Below are 19,423 nucleotides of genomic sequence, written 5' to 3' on the forward strand. Positions count from 1 at the left end.
TTCTTTGATGCCTGATAACTGATCCCTTCGGGACTACTCGATCACACAGGCTGGTGTGTTCTTCCATGGGCTACAGTTTTTATTTTCATCTATGTGGTACATAGTTTTACACAACAAGGAGAAGAAGAAGAGCAGCTTCTAAGGCTGTTTATGTACCAGCAAACCCTCCTGGGGTCTGGTTTCTTGGTTTGGAGGTATAGCGTTAAAGTTAAATGGACATTCCACTTAATTTGCCTAATGTGATTTTTAGTGCTTCTGTTCTACCTCCTAATTGTGGTGTGCCTGGGGGTCTTAACATCATATAAGCAGTCTTATTTTTAATTTTAGTGTTTAAATAATTCATAATTAATGTCATTGGTGATATCTGAATGCACCCACGCTGATTCAGACTTATAGCCCCTGATATAGGGTTTCCGAAGTTGTAACTCTTTGTTTTTTTAGGTTGTAAGTTTTACGGGAGCAGATTGTTTCTCCTTTCGCCTTCAGAGAAGTTAGTGGGTTTGAACTGAACTTGTGGTGACCAGTCCACTACCTGTCCAATTTCAAGATCACAGCTCCTTGCGATTGATACGGTAGGATTTAAACGTTTCATCTTGCCATTGTTAACTATTTGTTCTCTGTTTCTTTTTTCTCCTTTTATGACTTCTCAGGAACACCAAACCCCCAAACCAAACTCCCTGCCATTGAGTCAGTTCCGATTCACAGCCACATCTGACAGGCTAGTACTGCCCCTGTCCGAGGTGTCCCAGACAGTAACTCTTTACAGGAATAGAAAGCCTCGTCTCTCTCCAGCAGAGAGGCTGGTGGTTTCAAACTGCTGCCCTTGTGGTTTAGCAATCCAATGTGTAGGTGAGGAGGAGAGAAAGATTTGGGATTTTAGAGAAGAGAGAAGTTAGGTCAATTGGTGGTGGCAGGAATGGCTGAGTGCAGAAAATAGAATTTGAATTAGGCTTGGGGATATTTTGGATGTGAATGATGACTCAGAGGGGGCATTTCAGATAGACTGAGCCGAGGAACGCACTTCGTGTGGAATGAGCAAGGGGGTGGAGGCCGGAAGGCATGAGTTTCATTCAGGGGATAGCAGTTTGGAAAGGGGGCTTGAGGAAGAGTGACAGAGACAGCATGGTATTGCCCGTTTCCTATGGACACCCATGCCTTAGCACCTCTAGCCATTTAAGATACCCCATACAACCAAATTCATGATCTACCTTTTAACCTTGCTCACTCTCTGTCGCCTCTAATTTGATGTAGCATCACCATTTCCCTTACTATATATCCACTATATATCCGAAATCTCCGAGTCATCGTAAATACTGCCTTGCTTCTCAGTTCCATCAATCCGCCTGCACTTTCTTGTCTAATCCCATGGCTGTGGAGCCTGAGTTCTCAGTCTCTCGTCTAGACTGCTGCATGCGCCTACTCACGGCTTTCTCCGCTGCCGGAGCCTTCTCCTTTCAAACCGTCCGTGACATAGTAGATGACTGACTCCCTTTGTCTCTTGCAAACAGACGACGGCTCTGATTGATGTACATCCTCAGGAAGAGATCACCGAAGATATGGGTTCTCCAGCAAAGTGTTCTGAAGAAACCAGATGTTGGTCGGCGACCAGGAAGGGTAGTGTTTGGGGTCTTTAAGGCTTGTCTCCAAACAAGCAGCTGTTTAAGTGAGGCATCAATAAAGTCCACATGGAAGAGGCATACCCGCCAGTGTGATCCAAGGATTGTAGAGCATTTACATCTGCAGGAAGAAATGGTATCAGAGCTTAGCTTGTGAATACTCAGTAGTGAGCATTGTAAAGTCAATTATGACAGATGCAGTCATGTCCAAATACAATACCCTATCACTTCATCTCCCTTTGGATCACTGTAAAGTTGTTTCGGTTTTTAATGTTTTCTGCTCTCTCTTTGATTGAAGTTTTTCAGTGTTTTGTCTAGTCATTGTTGTTGTTTTGCTTTCTAGGATTTTGTTTTGTTTTGCATGATTTTCTGCACAGGAAGTCCAGGACAGGTAGATCCAGAGGGACGGTAACTGGGTGGAGGGAAGCAGGGAGCTAACAACAAGTCTGAGAAGAGAATGTCCTGAATTGATTGCGCAGCTCCTTTTTTTAAGAACATCACAACATTTTAAACTCTTCTTCGTATGACTAAGCGATTAGCTTGTATATGTGAAAAAAATGACCATGAGCTATCACTCCATCACTACTGACGAGGAACACAGACAATAACAAGTGTTGGCAAAACATGTGGAGACACTGGAACCCTTCTCCACTGACGTTGTATATGCCAGTTTATGTGAAACCGTTTTTCTGCAAACAGTTGGCAACTCCTCAGGGAGGTAGATACAGACGTTTCAGCTGAGGTTTTACTTTGTTAATGTTTGCATATTTGCTTCTTGCTGTTGTGTTTTTTTAATACATAAAATCCAGGATAAGTAAATCGAGAGAGACAGTAACTGGATGAACAGTTTCTTGAGATTGGGGCAAATGGGGAGCTAATAACAAGCAATACAAGAAAAAAGAAAATGTTCTAAAAGTGATTGTAGTGACTGATGATTGCATCGCGTCCTCCCAATAGGTTTAAACTGTTGTGTTATTGGTGAATTATATGTCAATAACATCTTAAATTTAAAAAGCCTTAGGGAAAATTAAAAAGTGTGACATTCTGCGTATCTTTCTGAAGATAGCTGGTAGCTTTTGCCAGCCTTAAAGAGAACCTGGCTCAGAAAAGAAACGACCTCAAATGCCACAGTTAGTGCTCAGTTAACATGGATAGCGGACAGACGACTGAGCAAGAAGTCAGGACAGCTGTCTGTTACCGCCGCTGCGAGCTGTGTGACTTTCAGCCACGAGCTACCTGTTTTGCACCAGTTCCCTTCTCTATACGATAAAGGAAAAATCTCTTTTAACCTCAAAACGTTATCATTTACAAGTAGAATCCTTTAATATTCAGTAGTAGTCCACCATTTATGTGTTCCCCGCCTCTTCTCCTTTGTCCTGTTTCATTAGACAAACACAGAATGTTGTGTACCGTTCACTGAGTTTCTGAGCGTGTACAACGATAAATGAGGCACTGTTACAGCCCCTTCAGGAGCTTCTGGACCAATGGGGAAGACAGACATGTAAACAAATAATGACCATACAGTGGCTTAAGTGCAAAGGGCGAAGAGTCACCTGCCTCTGCTGGGGAAAGTTGGTGTGGAGTCGCTGTGTCAGTCTAGGTAGACCAGAGAAACAAATTCATAGACATACTCATATATGTATAAGAAAGCGCTTTATATACAAGAGCAGTTGAATATGGAGAATAGTGAGAAAACATCCCAGCCCAGTCCAGATCAAGTCCCTAAGTCCAATCTTAGCCCACGTGTCTGATACCAATCAATAAAGTCCTCTTCAGACTCATGAAATACATGCAATGATGCCGAATGCAGGAGGATCACAGGCCAGTGGGTGGGAAGTCTTGCGGATCCAGTGGCATTGTAAGCATCTCAGCGCTGGCAGGGGTCTCTATATGGCTTCTCTGGCTCCAGAGGTCTGGTTGCATCAGGGTAGGTGCATGAGGCTTCTGCAGCCCCCAGGGCGTAGTATTTTGTCAGTAGGGAGTCTCTCAGGGAGTGAGCAGACAGAGAGAAGTGTCTCCCACCTCCAAGGAGGAAAGACAGGAGTTCCCAGCATTCTCAGAAGGCCATGCGCACACAGAGGCCTCATTGGTTATATCTTGATTGACATCCTAGATTCTACCCCATTCACTCCTAATCCTCTCATGTCCTAAATTGACACCAGATTATGTAACTGCCACAGTCACAGAGGAGGTCACTGTTGAGTCTTGAAGGATGGACATAGTTTCTCAGGCAGAGAGGAAGGGAATGGCGTTTCAGGCAAAGGAAGCACTGCGTGAAGGCAGATGTGGTAAGAAGGCTCCAAATGGAAACAATGGGGAGTAAGTAGTTGGACATAGTTGAATAATATAGGCTGAGCGTCTGGGTTTGAAAGCATAGAGAGCAACAGGGAGGGAAAGGTCCTACACACAATCCCTAGAAGTCTGGACTTTACCTTGTCGGCAGTGGGGGAACATTGAATTGTACTGACAACAGAGAGAAGTATGCATTTGAAAGCAATGAGGGCAGTTTGAAAGGGATAAAGGCCTGGATCAGTCAAGGGGCCCGGGGGTGGGGGAAGACACCGTGTTCCCCTTTAAACCTCTTACATTGACAGTGTCAGAGGACTATCCAGGCTAAAATGCTGGTGGTCACTGGGTGCCGTGAAGTCAACTTTGGCTCATCGTGACCTTATAGGACAGAATAACTGCCCCGTTTCTGTTTTCGAAGGCCGAAATGTTCAGAGAAGCTGACTGCCATACGTTTCTTCCATGGAGTGGCTAGTGGATTTGATCTGCACACCTTTCAGTTAGCAACTGAGTACTTAACCACTGTCTGACTGAGACTCCTAAATCCATTAAGTCCTAAGTCCAGCAATCCACTGACATCCAGTTGATTCCAAGTCATCAGCACCTTGCAGCACAGAATAGAAGTGCCTCACAGGGCTTCTATGGTGGCATTGTAGAGTACGCATTGAACTGTTAACCAAAAGCCTGGTGGTTCTAACCCATTAGCTGCTTCCTGTGAGAAAGATGAGGCTGCATTAGGTGGTGAACTTTTTGTGAAAGCAGGCTGCCACATCTTTCTCCCCAGAGTGGCTGGTAGGTTCACATCACTGACCTTTGGGTTAGTAGCCCCATGGTTCACCGAAGTGCCGTCAGAGGGCCTCAGATGCCCAATCACTTACTCATGGGATGCTGACTCATAGCGACCCTATAGGACACGGTAGAACTGCCCCTGTATGCATTTCTGAGACCGAACCTCTATAGGAATACAAAGCCCCATCTTTCTCCTGTGGAGCGGCTGGTGGCTTCAAACTGCCAACCTTGTGGATCACAGCTCAGAGCATAACCACTAGGCAGCCAAGCCTCCTGCAGATGTCCAGTAGCGGGGTTGGAAATATGATGCTCAGAAGAGGGAGCTGGATTGAGGAGCATTAATAAGCATGGGCTGAAGCCACAAGAGAGAATGTCATTGCTTTGGGAGAGTGTGTAAAGTGAGGAGGGAAAGGGCCCATGGCTAAGTTTTGGGAAATATTAACATCTGAAGTCGGGAGAAGAACACAGACTGAGAAGATTCCTCTGTAGGCTGCGAGGAGCAGAGAAGTGAAGGGAAGCGAGAGGCAGGTAGTGAAGAAGCGACTCTCCTATTACGGTTGGTTGAGGAGGAATGAAAAGAGAGGCTGAAGCAAGAGCAGGCTGCAGGTATTTTATTTTATTGTTTCTACCAGACAGGCATGAGTGAAGAGGTCAGTTAGGAACAGGAGAGACTGGAAATGACCAACAGAGGCAGGCAAGAGCAAGATATAACCCATACCCAGAGGGATTGTTTTCAGAGACAGAGGCAGGAACACTTCTAAGACAGAAGGAAGGTTGTCAGAAAGAGGTTTAATTCTGTGGTTCTCACATCAAAATCACCAAGGGAACTTTTATTGAAAAAACTTTTTTTTTTTAAAATGCCAATAGCTGGGTCCTACCTAGGAAGTTCTGGTTTAATTAATGAGTCTGGGCTGGGTCCTGCTATGTTTTCAAGGCTTTCTAGGCGATTAAAATCTGCAGTCAAGGTGGAGAGCTCCAGGTTTAATTGTAGGGAACTTCATAGATGGGTGAGCATGGGATGGGACTTGAGAAGCTCACACTTGATAAAGGTAGGAGGAATACCAAACCCCAAACCAAACTCAGTATCAGGAGTCCCACTCACCGAGGCCCACAGGACAGGGCAGAACCGCCCTCGCGGGTTTCGCAGACGAACTCTTCAAGGCAGTGGAAAGCCTTGTCTTCCTCTTCCCCAGGGAGAGGCTGGAGCTTTAGGAGAGCTGTCCTTTCGATGCGCAGTGTATAACCCTCTATACTACCAGGGCTTGATGAGAAAGGAGGGATAGGGAGCGGCAAATGTTTGGGATATTCCAAGTGAGGAATAGGAAAAGCGAGGGCTTTAGAAGGGACAGGAACAGATATTATCGTTGTGACGTCTCAGTGCCAGACACTTGGGATATAGAAACAAAAGTGGCTCACTCCTTGTTATCAGACAGGTCAGGATTTTATGTGACAGAGAGATATCTCATAAAAACCTTATCATCATGTGGCAGAGTTAAATTCCACTTTTTTCCCCCCCAGTGGAGAGAAAAAAAAATCCAGTTATTTTCAGAGTATAGAATGGGTCTGAAAATAATTTTGTAAGTGCTGAGAGAGAGTAGCCTTTCTTGGGAAGGTGGGCACTGGGGAAAGAAAGGACTCTCATTATCCTGGGAGATGGGTGTGCTTCTGACTTTCTCAGTAGGGCTTCAAGAAAAGGCATTGATTCTCGTGCAGGATGTGGGTACACTACTGGGAGCACCAATCGCTAATCACTCAGCCAATTAGCTAGGATGTAAGGCATCTATGTCTGAGTGAAGTACCAAGGATTCATCTTTGTCAGCCGATGTATGCGAGAGGGCCTTCCTTCTGCTAGCGCAGACAACCTGCCTTTGTCACTGGGGTCTGGGTCTGGTCTGTTTCCACTGCCAATTATTGAGCCCTTTTCAGCTTTCCCTGGACACTCAACTCTTCAGGGTTCCCGAGAATCCTCTGGTCTGCTGAGGATGCCATCCCTGCTACTCTAAGCTTGTGAACTGGGGAGGAGATGACTTGACGGGGACTGGGTCAGCATGAGTATATGGGGCCAGGTCCTTTTATTACCTTATTTAAAAAGCCATTGCCATCAATTTGATTCTGACTCATGGTGATCCTTTATACTATTAAGGAAATCATTAAGGGGCCAGATAGTCTCATCTTTCTCCCGAAGAGCAGCTGGGTGGATTTGAACAATCAACCTTGCAGTCACAGTCTAACACTTACCCTTCAGAACCCCCAACAGTCTATTCCTTTGTTAATCTCTTCTAAATAAACAGGAATTAAGGCTTTAAGGAATTAAGAAATTAAGAAACCTGCCCCAAACTACAAACCCAGTGACTGTATTCAACGCACAATCTGTCCCACCGTGTGTGCTTCAGACTCCTGGCTCTCTTATCACAGAAGTTGTCCCCCTTTGGACAATTCAGGTTGGGTGTCACCTCAACGCCCTCCTTTCTCATAGGAATTAGGCCAGTCCCTTGAGGACTCGAGCACATGGGGCTCCCCTTTTAGTCTCTTGTCCTCGTCCTGTGAATTAATGTGTGGAACCCAGATGGGCTTCCATCCTAGTGGCGAGGGTAGCGGACAGCCCAGGGAATTGCTGGATGGGACAAATCGCAACAATTAGATTTAATGTTGGACTGCTCCTTCATAATCCAGTTTCACATAATTGACAGAGATGGATTAGTCCAGAGACGATTGCTAGGTCACAATCTCACCCTCAGAGAAGAGAAAAGGAGAGATGGAGTGTTTCCAGCTTGATATCTGCCTCAAGTCTCCAGCTTTGGGTGACCTCAGTCTGCTGAACTCCCTGTGATTCTAGTGTCCCACAGTCAGCTTCTGGTTCTCTGGCTCTTTGCACAGCCGCATCTTGTGAGTATACTTCATGCCAAACTCACCGAATAATCCCATAGTGCCATGGCAGCCCTGGTACTCTGTTAGACTGCACAACTGTGAAGTGCTGCGTGTGCTCTGGCTGGCCGGGGGACCCCCTTGACCCTGCCCCAGCTCTTCTGCCAGCCACACGGGGGCACCAAGGGAACAAGACATGGCTAACTAGGGGGACACCCCCCCCCCCAAGACTGCACAGTCTTGGAACTGAGCTGTTTGGAGTCCCCTTGCTTCCAGAAGGATAAGGAGAGGAAAAGTGTGGGTGAAGAAGGGATGCGTTTCTTTAGGTTTCCCATCTTGGAACACACAAGGGCTGAGCAGAAAGGTGGAAATCAGACTTGAAGTGTTCTTCACCAGGGAGGATCAGAAATGCTCAGACAAGTGAGGAAAAGGCTGGGCGTCTTCTTCCTTGGGAAGTTGGGGGTGGCGATTTTGAGAGGCCATTGTCTTGTCTGGGGAGACGTGTGTACAGGTACTTTTTAAGTGACACAATTGAAGGTAAGTGCTGGGTTGCAGATCAAAAATACTAACGATAATATAATAACACTCCTTTTACTTTCATCCACTCACTTCAAGGGGAATAGACTTCCCACAGCCCAGGCAAAGGGTGGAGGTCGTTCTTGGTGGGCTCAGGCTGTTTGCTCCACTCTGAACCCCAACTGGTTTCTGCAGAGTGAGCTGGGGCAGAAACAATGCCACAATTGTGTCCGATATTTTGTGATCCCCTACAATCCGGGGTAGTACCCTCGACTTCAAGGCCTCTAAAACTGGGGGGGTCGAGGAGTCCTCACCCTTAGGGGTTAGGGACTGGCCAATGCATTTTCACTCTTCACGCCCCCTACCCCCCACCTCAAGCACCCTTTCCTCCACAGTCCCAACTCCCCAGGCGCCCTCGACGTCTCCCCCTCCCCCGTTCCCCCAGGGAAGGGTTCCCTTTGTAATTAATCCCAACGCTCAAACCAGAAGGGAGGAAAAAAGTGTTAATGAGGGAGCGTCCCAGACTGACTGGGCGGTCGTCGCTCGCAGCTAGAACACCGAGTAATTAAATTATTTTTGGAAGGGGGGCGGGGATGGTGGGGATGGTGTCAGGGAAATCCCCGTATGCATGCAGAGGAGAGGGGAGCGTCTCTCCCTACTAATTAAAATCATGGATGACCCTCCTTTTCTCGCAGCCCTAGGGGAAAATCAATCTTCCCACGTCCCAGATTCCACTAGATTTTGTGTAGCCGGGATCGCGGCCCTGCGGAAGAGACCAGAGGCATCTCAGGGGCTCGGGGCTCGGACTCTGACCGGCAGGTCCGAGGAAACAGCCCACTGAAGGGCCGCGGGTGGGGCCGAGGCTAGGATCCGGGCCTTCTCCTCCCGACGGCCCCGGGGCCAATTCCCAGGACCTGGGAGGGCCGCGGGGCACCTGGAGGCCAAGGGCTGGGGGAGCAACGACTCCGGGAAGAGCGGGGCCGCAGACAATGGACGCGGCGGCGGGAGGGGCGGCGACTGCGGGAACAGCCGGGAGGTGGCACCCGGGAGCGCGCGCTCCCCCGCCCCTTCTCCCCCCGCCCCCCGCTCTCGTCCCCTCCCCCTCCACCCTTCCCCCTCCCCCCTTCGCCGCTCGTTCCGATCTGATCCTTGATTCCTAGATCCATGGTCCGGCCATGGGAGCCTGAGCGCCTCCAATTCCCCTCTGGCCCCCCGCCCCCGGGGCTTTGAGGGGGAAGAGACCGCGGCTTGGGACGGAGCAGGGGGTCGCCAGGCTCAGGAGCCCCCCTCTACACCCCCCATCCCCCGCGCTGCCCGTCCGGGAGCGTGGAGTTCGGAGCGACCCGGAGCGCTGCGGATACAAAGGCGCCGGGCCGAGTGGGGCGCCCGCCGAGCCCCCGGGCAGCTCGCAGCGGCGGGTGAGTGCCGGGCCGCGGGGGCGCGGGCAAAGTTTGCCAAAAAAAGAGAAAGACGCAGAACCGGAGGACAATCGTGCAAGGGAGCTGGGGAGTGCCGGCCTCAGCCAGCAGGGTGGCTTACTGGGGAGGGCGAGTTGGAGGCGACCCCCTTCCGGTTCGCTACCCCACAGCACAGTCAGCGCCCCCCCGACCCCCCGCCCAACTTTTGGGAGGGGGCGGAGCCCGGGCCTGGAGAGCCGGGGACTTTCCTGGGCCAGGGACCCAGGGCCTGACGGGGGCTGCAGTAGTCCCGGGGGAGCCGGTTCAAGCCAGAGACTGGGAGTGTGGTTGGAGGTGGGGGGAGAAAGGCGGTAGGAGATTCGGAATCTGGAGGTATTCATTGGAAGGGTGTCTAGGGGTGCCTGGGGGGACGGGGCAGTTATGCGCTCTGGGTACAGTGTGGAGTCGGGGGAGCCTGCCCGGGAGAGCAGAGGGGTGTGTTTGCCACCCGAGGATGGAGCTGGTGAGCCGGGGAGCCGGATCCTGGAGGCCCAGGGGACAGGCACCGCATCCTTCTTCCCATTCATCCTTACCCATTTGGGAGGGCAGTGAGCCCCGCATTCGCGAGTTCCAAGGGACCGGCGGAGGACCAGTGTACCTGATTCTTTGTGTGTGTGTGTGTGTGTGTGTGTGTGTGTGTGTGTGTGTGTACACGCACGGCTTGACGTATTCCGCGTTCCTGCAGGTGGGCCCCTGGGTTTGCATGTGTAGGTAGGTGTTTCTCTGTGCTGCCTTACCCTGTAGCTGCTATATGTTTGGGTGTGTAATTATGTGTGTGCTCTGGGGAAGGGCTGTGTTTATATGTGTGTGTACTGGAAAACGGGTTGATAGGGAAGAGGTGCATAGGTACTGAGGAAGGTGGGCGTGTAAGAGCAGAATGGGCGTCTGGGATAGGTGTGTGTGCGCCTGTGCATTGGGAAGGGAGGTGTGTGCATTGGTGTTCGCATGTGTATTTCCTGTGTTGATGGGTAGGCACCCCGTCCGAGTGTGGGTTGGGGGTACCTCTCTGTCTCTGCAGTCAGGCATTCCTGGCAGGAAGCCCAAAGGGAGAATTCAGGATTCCTGGAAGGCCTGAGTTCAAGTGTCTCAAGCCTCTGGGTGGGAGTGCATGGCTGTCTCTGGAGATGTCTGCTTTGAGAGATGGGTTTTCTGGAGGAAGGTGTGTGATGTGGAGAATAGGGTGCAGAGGGTCTGGTTGTAGTTCTGGCAGAACATGGGGGCCTGGAGCAGGCAGGGAGAAGAATAGGAGGGACTTCAGTACCCATCATCACAGAGCAGTTCTCATTCTCAGAGAAAGGTACACTTTGGGCTTCCCAGCCCAAGTGAAGTTCAAACAGCACCTCTGTGGTCCTCTACTCCCCTGCCCCCACCCTGTGGACCGCTCTCTTGGAAAGCCTTCTTGCCATTCGCTTTAGTTCCCAACTCCACTTTGCCTCTTGGATCGGAAAGTTCCTGAGGAGCCTTGGGTTCTGGATGTGGGACAGAACCAGAAGGAAGGAACATTCCTGGAGGGACAGGACTTGGTGGCGAACCTCGTGGGCTTCCCATCTGTGGAGCGGGAAGGTGCCTGGGGAGTCCTGGGGAAGGGCAGTGCCAGGGGATGTTTCCTTTGGGTCTGGGCCAGGGTGTCTGTGTGGCTTATCACGCTGTTCTCCTTTTTTCCTGGAAAGAAGCCTGGTTGGGATGGAGCTGTTGGTGTGGAGCAAGATGTGATGGTGAGGACTAGGGCTTCATGTGGGAGAGTGTGTTGGGAAAGGGCACACACCCCCTCCCAGGTTGCCCTTACCTTCATATTAGTTCAGTGGGAAGTCAGCAACTGTCTTGGACATGGCTGCCTTCCTCTCCAGAGGAACAGCAGCTATCTCCTTTCCTTCCCATCGCTCTGGTCCTTTCTCTTTTCGAATGAAGGGAAAGGGGCCGGGCATCTTTAGGACACAAGCCTCGCTGCCCATCCCCACCCTCTCAGGTGTATTCTTGCTGTTGGAGGTTAGGTCCGGACACCCAGGGTTAGGAGCTGGGGCAGTGATTGTACATTACCCATTATGGTTTCTGAGCCATGGGTCTGTTCCCCATTTGGTCCTCAGGGTTCCTCAACCTTCCGAAGGCCTGGGGATAAAGTAGTGGTGGTTGGAAAATGTTGGGATAAGGGATGGGGAGCAAAAGAAAAAAAAAATAAAAAAAAGCACAATTCCCTAAACCTGACACCTGTGTGATGATTAGGACTTCCGAGGCTAGCAAGACACTTGCATTGAAGATGATGCACGTTGGCCTTCTGGGATACCTCGTGCCTTTATTCCATGTCCACTCAACTAGTGCAGGATATATTATCCCACTTAGGGTTCTCTTCCAAGGGGAGGAATCGTGGCCGGACAATCGGAAGTACCATCTCTGAAAGAACTTCCAGCTTGGCAGCAGGAGACCACTCTAGCTCCTTCTTCCCCCTTGTCTGGCGCCTGCCTCTTATTAGTTCTTCTGGTTCTTTCTGGGCAGGCATCTCTGCTTCGCCTCCTTCACCTCCCGATTCAGGAGCCCTGGTGGCACAAAGTGCGTTATGGGTTGGGTTGTTAACTGCAAAATGAGCAGTTCACAGCCGTGAGCTGCTTCCTCTGGAGAAAGATGAGGCATTCTGCTCCGGTAAAGATTTAGAGCCTTTGCGACTCACAGGAGCAGTTCTACTTTGTCTTACAGGGTCGCTGTGAGTCGGAATCAACTCCATGCCCGAATTATTTTTGTTGTCTCTTGATTCTTTGAGGACCCAGGGAGCTTGCATCTCCCCCCTCCCTGGCAGAGAGGACAGACTGCTTATCCGGACATCAAGGGATCCTTCTAGTTGGAGGGGATGTGTACTTGACCAGAAACTTTGGCGGGAGGGATGAGATCTGGGGCCTCCCTCAGCCCTTCTGGAGTTTGAGAGACTAGTCTGTTGTGTCATATTTAGCTCTCCGTGCTTGAAGGCCCAATGGCAGAGTAGAAAAGAGTTGGTTGGGATCAGTACTTCATAGCTGTGTAGCCTTGGGCCATGTATGGAACCCCATTCCTCAGCCGCATAGGTGGCTTGATCTTCCAGCCCAGGCTGAGCCCTTCTCTAAGGCATCGGAGATCTTCCAGAGGCCTCCTTCCCTGGCTTTGCTGCTTGCTAGCTCTGTGACCTCAGATAAAATCGGTATCTTCGTGCGGGCTCACCTGTAAATTGGAGTTAACAATAGCCCTTCCCCCCTTGGCTTATGGAGCCCTGGTGGTGCAATGGTTAGGAGTTGGCTGCGTTCCTGAAGGTTGGCATTTTGAACCCAGCGGGTAGAGCTCTGTGGGAGAAAGCCTGACGATCAAAATTCAACTCAAAGGCACTGCCATCGAGTGGAATCTGACTCACAGAGGCCCTATAGGGATTGGGTAGAACTTGCTCCTGTGGGTTTCTGAGACTGTAACTCTTTACAAGTGTAGAAAGCTTCGTCTTTCTTCTGGGCGGCTGGCGGTTTTAAACTGCTGATCTTGGGGTTAAGCAAGCTCTATGGGCAGCTCTCTTCTGTTACATAGGGTCATAGCAACCCGGTGGCACCTAACCGCCGGCACCAGCGCCAGCACCACTCCGTCCATGGATGAGGATACATGAAATATCAGAGACCACTCAGTAAGTACTCAGTGTTAGCTGTGTTTGCCTAGATTCTGATGGGTGCTGATTGCAAGGTGAGCGGGCTCCTGGCAGTGCAACAGTGCCGCTCGCCTTTGGCAGGCTGTGGGTAGCAAAGGGGATGAAGGGGCAGCGGGGCAGGCCCCTCGCTTTAGCAGGGCTGGTGAGCATAAATGCGTTGATTCCATGTGGCTTGAGAGAGTGCCGCATGCAGGTGTGGTGCAGGGACCACCAGAGCAGAGAGGACGACTGCTTGCCTGGGTGGGATGCTCTTAGTGTGGATTTACGCTCATGCCTGCGGGTACCCATCTTCCTCTTTCACTCTGGGCGCTGACTTCCCTCCTTTCTGCATTGACCTCACATTTCTCTTCTCACACTCTCCAGGTGAGTCACACTGTTCATGATGAGATTTGGGCAGCACGGGCAGAGGAGAAAGGGCCTTGGGAGCACATCCTCCTGACCACGCCTCCACTCTCCCCCCGCCCGCCCCCCGTTCCCACCCCAACCAGCAACCCTTCCTTTCTTCATTCTGTTTCTGGAGATCAGACAGGGGCAGCCCTCTGTTCTCCTCTCTCTGGTGTGGTCTGGTCTGGCCAGAACTGAACTGGGCCAGGGAGAATCTGTACATCCCTCTCCTGCAGGGTCCCCAGGAGGAGGTAGAGGCCCTGCATAGTGGGGCCCTTTGGAAATGAGGTGTTGCTGTACTTGTCTGGTGCCCCTGGCGAGGCTGGTAATTACAGACATGTCAGCTGGGAAGGGGTTTGGGAGAAGCGGGCTGGAATGAGCAGCACCGAGGCTCTCTTGGCAAGCAGGGTGGGGTAGTGAGAGTGGAGAGTGGGAAGAAGCTGGGGGCTGGGGTGGGGCCCCGTTCCTGCCACTCCACACACAGCTGGACTTACAGCCTAGAGGGGTGTGGGAGGAGACTGAGGCCCAGGCCCTGGCTCACTGCAACCAGGCTTGGTGGGAGGAGAGTAGAGGGGTTGGAGGCCCAGAAGCCCCCGAAGAAAGAATCAGAGAGATAAAGAGGGATTTGGGCTGCTTCCTTCTGCTGGACCTGGCTATGGCCTAAGGGAGGGCAGTCCGCTGGGGACCAGGGCCACTTGTGCCCCAAGGTGATTTCTCTCTATAATGGGGGAGTTCTTAAGAGGCAGCTATGGGAACAGCACGTAGGAAGGGGATTGGCGCCTCCTAAATGAACAGGCAGAGCAGGGCACTAGCCTCTATATGGGGCAGATTCTGGTATCTATTATTTAGTTGACTACTCATCATCTCTAGAAGTGTAAATTAACATCCCCATTTTACAGACGAGGAAACTGAAGTGGAGCGAAGGTGAGCACCTCATCGAAGTTCATAGGAGGCTGTTCTTGGGCTGTCTGGCTTCCTTGTTCACCCTTTCTCCAAAGTGTTCTCTTCATCTCTCCCCACATTCCTTCCCATCAGATGTGTTTTTGCTCAGCTTTGCCTTTAATTTTGAACTTGAATAATCTATCCCTCCCTTTGAAAAAGCAGTTGAGTTCAGTGCCAGCTTCAGGAGCAGAGCAGCCCAGATAGAGAAGCCTGCCCTTGAACGTGGGGGGTAAGATGGCATCGCATTGAGGATCCTGGTCCCAATTCCAAAAAGCCCTGGCCAGGGCTGTCCCTCTGGGGCAGAACTCCTCCTAGAGCTGGCCTCTGCCTCCCTGTGAGGCCCCTCTTGGGGACGAGGGCTGTGTGACAGTGGGTTCCAGCCATCAGTACCCACAAGGTCTTCTCTGTGATCAGGAACGACCTCACCCTCATCATTTCTAGGGTTTCCCAGGAGACACCCTAATGATAGCCCCTCCAAACCTTGTTCTCACCCGGGACTTCCTGGAACCCCCAGCCTGACCAGGAGAAAGTGTATGTTTGGGTGGGTGAGAGGGCTCTTTTTTATTTTTAAGGGTAAATGCGCGGATGCGCGGAAAATGGAGAGGAACAGGTGCTGAGCCTGAGGTGTGAATTCGGTAACTTAAAAAACAACCAAGTGTGAGCGGAAACACTTCCTTTGTCACCTGCTTTACCCCAGGAATGGAGGTGGGAGCTGTACGGGATGGGGGTGTTGAGAAGCCCCAGAAAGGATGAGAGCCTCAGGGGGCACGTTTGTCATGATGGTGGCTCTCGGGCCTGTGTGCTGGCTCAGTTTCCTAGATAAGAACCAGCTGACTGGCCAGATGAGAGGCCCTGGGCTGGGCTGGGAAGAAAAGATGTTCAGGATGGAGAAAGCCGGGCTTGCCACCCTTCGACCCCAGTCACACTTCGTCTCACACCCTTGGACCCAACCGACTGCTTTTTCTATACAAGCTGCTCTTCCCTGACTGTGATCCCCATATGTTCCTCCCCCAAAGTCCTTTCCACATAACTGCCCCCCCCCCCTCGCCCCATGCAGCTAAAGTTGGCTCACTTCCCTGCCCAGGGGCTTAGTTTCCGCCTCCTTTCTCTCGGAGCCAGGGGCTGGGCTAGCAGGCTTTGGGGGTCCCTTGGGGCCAGGGAGAGTGGGAACCCACCTAGGACAGTTCGCTATGAAGAGCCGGAGACGCCTTGTTTTTCGTGAGGGTGGGTGTGTGCACAGCATGAGGAAGTTGCCCTCGGGGTGCGCGCAGTATGCCCACTGCGGTTGCGTTGCCTGTCTTCTCCCCTCACTGCTGACTCCAGCTGCCTGTTTTCCTCCCAGAGCTCACCTGGTGGGCAGGCGGGGCAAGGGGGGAGAGACTCAAGCTTGGTGGGTGGGCATTGCCGGGCCTGCCCATTAGTGGAAATGAAATTGAGCATCCAGGCAACTAGAAGCCGTGGTTACCTTTCCACCAGCGGAGCGTCCTGTCTCTTCTTCTGGCCCCCACCTGGGACCTATGCCAGCGGAATTACTCACCCTCTCTACTGCTCCCCCTCTGTGTCTCCTTCCGGAATGACTGCGAATGGGTCTTGTGTAGGCTAGCAAATGGGGTGCTATAGTGTGTCTGTGTGTCAGTGTGCGCACGTGCACACACATGTGCATGTGTGTGTGAACATGAGTGTGCGTGTGATGTGTTATGTGTTGGGGCGGCAGGGACTTTGTACCAGCTGAGGTGGGGGTGGGGGTGCCAGAGAGAAAGCAGAGCAGGTCTCTACAGAACCTGCCTGGCCAGGGTAGGTGGAGCTGGGTGTGGCGGGCAGGAACCATTCCAGGTTTCTGAGGGGGAATACAAGTGTGTGTGTGTGTGTGTGTGTGTGTGTGTGTGTGTGTCTGAGATTTGGAGGGTACCCTGCCTCACTGCCTGCCTTAGACTGAGGGATATTAAGGAAGTAGGTGGAGAGAGGCTTGGCTTTGGCTTCCCCAGCTCCCTTTCTGTTAGAATTCAAGCTCAGGTGTCCTGGCCAGGTGCCCAGTTCATAGGCCTCTCCCCTCTGATGTTCCCTGCGCCAGGGTCTGGTGGTGAAAGACTGCCCTGCAAGCAGCAATGCCTGGGTGACCCAAACAGGGCTCCTCCTCTGCTACTGATCTCAGTTGGGAGAAGGCCCCTGTCCCCCGCCCCTGGGGCTATAAGTATGGTGAGCTCATGTCTAGAGCTGTCCTGGGAGAGTGCCTGGTTGACAGGGCGGGGGTGGGAGCACTGTGTGCCAGCTTGTGGGCACCGTGGCTGGGCTCTCTCCTGCTCCCAGCTCTCTGAGATCCGGCCATCCCTGAGAGCACTGCCACGCAAGGACACAGGTTTTGTGGATAGGGGTGGGGGGACAATTCCTCCTCCCACTTTTGGTCTTGGGTCTGGAACTGGCCTTGCTTCTTGAGTGCCTTACTTTCCGTGATAGATGGAAACCCGGCATGGGCCTCCGTTGTGGGCGACGGTGCTGGATGATGGGTACCGAACCCATCCTTTTGTGGGGTGGGGACTCATTGGTCCTGGGCTCTCTTGGCTAGACCGGTCTATTCTCTGTCCCTTTGTCGCTGGTGAGAAGAGAGGGTAGTCAAGGAGGAAGTCTTTATTATTGCTAAGTGCCGCTGAGCCCACTCTGGTTCTTGGCGGACCCTACATTCAACAGCACGGAGCACCCACCTCCAGCTCTGCACCGCCCTCACCATTACCGCAGCCACCCAGTCTGTCCTTCTTGTCCGGGGTCTTCTTTGCCCTTTTCCAGGGACCGGTCTCTCCTGATAACACCCTCAAAGTGCCCGAGACAAAGTCTCCCTAAGCTCACGTCTAAGGAGCATTCTGGCTGCACCTCTTCCAAGGCAGATTGGTTTGTTCTCTGTCTAGACCAAAAACCAAACTCGCTGCATTGAGTCAATGCCGACTAGTAGCGACCCTATAGGACAGGGTAGAACTGCCCCTGTGGGTTTCTGAGACTGTAACTCTTTACAGGAGTAGAAAGCCCCCGCGTTCTCCCTGGGAGCAGCTGGTGGTTTTGAACTGCCAACCTTGCAGATCGCAGCCCAGTGCGTAACCACTGTGCCACCAGGGCCCCTTCTGACTATTAGAAGAGGCCGAAAACTGTGCTTCCTCAGGAGTGGAGTAGTGAGTTACCCGTCCTTGGAGTGCTCAAATGGTAGTTCTGTTACCATGGAATAGCCACCCTTGAATCTGTAAAACCTGGAGTTAATTCCATCTTAGTGCTGGAACCTGCTAGAACGTGCTGTCTCCACCTGGCGTGGGAGAAGAAGGGAGAGCTCGGGGGTGGGGATGGGTGGGTGGCTGGTGTAGGTTCAGTTAAAGACTCAGGCACCTCCATCTCTCCCGTGCAAGCTGAGCAGGTGCATGCATTTTCACTCCATGTGGAGTACCTCTGCCCCCCACAAGTGTCTGGATTAAGCACGTGCATGAAACTCAAGGTGTAGTGCGGCAAAGAGGCTCTGTCGTGGGACAGTGTGTCTTTGAATCTCTGCCTGCCTCATAGCAGCCTGAGGGTTTGATGGACTCTCTGCCTTCAGGGTGGACAACTAGTTTTTTGGATATTGGTCCGGGAGGCTGGTACTGGGATCTCCTCTCCAGCTGCCCCCCCACCCCCGCCCCATCTACATGTCCCTGGAGGGCGCGCATCTTGTACTTTGAGTGGAAGCTGCATTACTGTCCATGCACTTGTGGGTGGGGAGTAGTGAGTGGATTGGCAACCTCATCATCCCCCCTCTATTCAGGTGTGAGGGCCTATGCGAGTAGGGATTAAGGAGCCAGGGTGCCCACATGGACAGTGGAGGGAGTGCAGGGATCCGCATTTAGACCCAGTGTGAGGTACACTCACTGCTCAAGGGCCAGGTGGGCAAACCCCACCTTAATGACCAGTGTGTAGTAAAGACTGCCATCAATCTGATTCCTGTCTGGAAAGAGATTTAAACTTCGCCTTCTCTTAGCTTCACGATCTCAATTTCCAGTCAGTTCTTTTGTGACAATCTGCTGTCCTAAACACCAGAGTTGCTTCAGAATCCATCCCTCGTCACCTGGGGCCATGCCATCAGTTACCGGTGGAAGGCTCAGGGGTCTGCATAACTAACTCTCTGTACCTCAAACCAACCAGCCCCTCTCTCCAGCCTTCTTCACCTGTTGCCTGTGCAGCCTATCTTCAGTCATCTAGCCACCCAGAGCAGGAGTTGCTAACACCAGGGTCAGCAGTTTGAGGCTACCAGATGCTCCTTGGGAGAAAGATGAGGCTTTCCACTCTCGTAAAGAGGCAGAGTCTCCTCGGAAACCCATAGGGACAGTTCTGCCCTGTCCAACAGGGTCCCTGTGAGTTTGGCATCTAGTGAGTTTGGTTCTTGGTTATGCCATCCAGAGTTGGGTCTTCACACATCCACTCCCTGTTCACCAGCCATCCAGAGCTGGACTCTGTCCTTACTCCTGCCTGAGCGGAGCCGCTTTACCCCACGCGGGCTTACTAGTTCTCTAGAATGGCTCCCAGAACCCGTGGTTCTGCATTTACAGTTCCCCATTTATTATAACCAGCATGGTCTGGGAGAGGTCTTGGCCTGAGGTTGCCATGGTCTCAGGCATGTGCCACACCCTCTCCCGTGCCATGATTGGTTTCTCAGGAAGCCCCTTAAGAAAAGCTCCTGGGTCCTTGGTCCTTCAGTTCCTGGAGCCTTGATGAATATGCATGCTGGGGCCTTTAAGTTGTAATCTATAGGAGCGTGATGAATATGCATGACTGCATCATGCCCCGCCCCCTCCCTGAGTTCTGTTGCCAGGTGATGAGTTGGGGGCTTCCAAGTCATTTGCACATGTTTAGGCGTTGCCTGGCTGTTTTAGAAAACAAGCCGTCCTGATGGCTGGGGAACTCCTGGGGCT

The 19,423-nt window shown here is 51.9% G+C and overlaps 1 protein-coding gene and 1 pseudogene across 1 annotated transcript in view; one reads left to right on the forward strand and one right to left on the reverse strand.

Moving 5' to 3' along the window:
• Nucleotides 1–19,423, reverse strand: part of LOC142438597 (zinc finger and BTB domain-containing protein 14-like) — a 37,508-nt pseudogene that overhangs the window by 14,461 nt on the left and 3,624 nt on the right.
• VANGL2 (VANGL planar cell polarity protein 2) overlaps nt 9,173–19,423 on the forward strand; it is a 36,053-nt gene continuing 25,802 nt past the window's right edge. Inside the window, exon 1 of the mRNA XM_075563665.1 lies at nt 9,173–9,490. The gene's annotated coding sequence lies outside the window, so the exon portion shown is untranslated. The remainder of the gene's footprint in view (nt 9,491–19,423) is intronic.

This window comes from Tenrec ecaudatus, chromosome 1 (genome assembly GCF_050624435.1).
Source record: "Tenrec ecaudatus isolate mTenEca1 chromosome 1, mTenEca1.hap1, whole genome shotgun sequence".
NCBI lineage: Eukaryota > Metazoa > Chordata > Mammalia > Afrosoricida > Tenrecidae > Tenrec > Tenrec ecaudatus.